This window comes from Mercenaria mercenaria, unplaced genomic scaffold (assembly GCF_021730395.1).
Source record: "Mercenaria mercenaria strain notata unplaced genomic scaffold, MADL_Memer_1 contig_2800, whole genome shotgun sequence".
In the NCBI taxonomy this organism is placed as follows: Eukaryota; Metazoa; Mollusca; class Bivalvia; order Venerida; family Veneridae; genus Mercenaria; species Mercenaria mercenaria.
In genome coordinates, this window is record NW_026460881.1 from 61,281 (window position 1) to 63,613 (window position 2,333).

A 2,333-nucleotide genomic window follows, 5' to 3' on the forward strand; every position below is an offset into this window, starting at 1 on the left:
TCCTAAAATATACATTTTTATTTAGAACGTGTGTTGTTATTCATCCGTCAGCTTTTGTTACCGCTGGACCAGTACGTCTGCTTGTGCGTGTGCTTGTGCTTATTTACCATTACCCTGTCCGTACCAAAGGAGCAACCATGACTTACTCATTAGTTTTCACGTTATTTATTTCTTTATTTATTTATTTATTCATTTTATCGTTATGTGTTAAAGTGTGTACCGTAATTCTCAGTTCTGGTCATAGTCAACAGGCCAAAGATTGATTGAAAATAAGGCGGGGAAATTCCTCAGCAACTTGAATTAAAACTATGGTAAACTGCTCTATAAAGTCAGCGACAAAACTCAGTGATACACAAAAAGCGATTGACTAATAAAATGTGACCAATATGAACGGTTCTTTGAAAGCAGTTTTCCCCGTCATAATCAGCATCATTACTACAGAAGTGTCCGATTGCGTGGAAAGAAACAAAGTTAACGAAGGAAGGGATTTCAATAAAGCTGAAAGGAACATTGAACATTTTTCATTATCTGTTCTTTTCCGCGCCGCTGGCAAACGATCAATTAAGGAAAGGAGCAATATGTCTTTAATGCTCACCCCCGACACACACACAAAGAAAGAAAAAAATCTAGCGAGCCTCTATCTGTCTTTTGAAAAATTTACACCGAGGGGTATATATTAGACCAAGTTAAGTACTAGTAATGTCAAATTAGTAAAGAGATGCTTGAAGCTAGATCAATAAATGTATACATGTATGATCCAATCCCTCCCATTTGGTATACTATGAAATGGTTCAAGTTGGAAAGTAAATTCCGCATTTATCTGTCGGTTTTACCTGTGAAAACATGACCAAAACAGTGATTATCAATGAACTAACTTATCAGATAGAAAACAAAATATACAAACTATTCATCTTCTGTTATGCTTAGAACAACTGACAACATATATGTTTAATTCTTTCATTTTTGGCAGTTTTCTTAACAATATCAAAATCACCGTTATTCGCGACAATCCGCCATACCCTTGGCAGCTTCCGGCTTGAATATAAAGATCTGACATGACTTCCTGTGTGAGAACGAAGTTTTTGTCGGTTTTTGAGGTGTCCGTTGAAACATCAACGTTAATAACCACTGGTTCCAGAATCTCATCACGCGCAATAGTACATCTGATCTATATTTTTACATACTCAATACAGTTGATCCAGTGTTCTCCGGTGATAGATGCCAGCCCTTCCTATATGAGTTCCTTGATTCTTGTCGATTTGAAGGCAATATTCTCAATGGCAATATAACCTGAAAGAATATGAAAATTTATAAGCATGTTGAGAATTTTTCGTCAACAATCACGGTCATATAGCACGTACCTTTAAGATTAAGACCAATGTCGGCTCTATCGGGTTAAGGTCAATATCCAATATCGTAGAGTGGTAGTCGCAGAGCCTGGTGTCTATGCACGGCGAGAAAAATGGTTTTTGTTTGTGTTTCTTACAGTCGGTGGGTGCAGATATTCTCTCCCAGGCACGAGCAAGTGGATTCCTTTTCGTCCATAAAAAACAGGTACACATTTTAAATCATTTCTCTAGCGTCATCGCTATATCTACATACTAGTTTCGACATTTTAACTGTTTTTTTACATAAAGTATTCACAAATTTGTATTTTCACAAATTTGCACGTTTCGTGAAAAAGCTGGATATTATTCAATGTAGTTATAATAAAAATCTTACCTTTCCGAGATTCGATTCCACACATTCACAAAATACATGGTGTTCGGCGTTCAATCTAACCTACCGCACCAACGTGACAAGTTTAGTACATCAGATTGGTTGATGTCCTTTAATGTATAAAACATGTATTCAGTAAACTATAGCACCCCTTTACCTGGATTAGTTCAATATATTTACACCCGAATGCACAACGCCATGAACGCGGTATTATAACGCATGTGTCAAACATAATGAACTAATGAGTCTGTTCGCAGTGTTTATTTTGACAGGGAAAAATGCACGTTCGCTTCATGACTTAATTAAATGCTGAAATTGGAAATGTTATGTTATATATCCCTAATATATATGCATGAATCGAAGTTTGAAACCTCAATTATGTTATTCGTAAATATACGCATTTAGACTGAGCACATATTCTACACTATAACTCGGCGTATTGTAATTGGGACCGTCACGACATTCTCGGCTAATAGTTTGTGAAAAGATTACGAAAATGCATTTTACTTAGTAAGCAATAACAGGAGAATGTTGTTAGAAATGCCCTCCTACAGTATGCATGAACAACTGAATTCACACATCCAAATTTGGGCATTGTTTATGTATTTGATTAA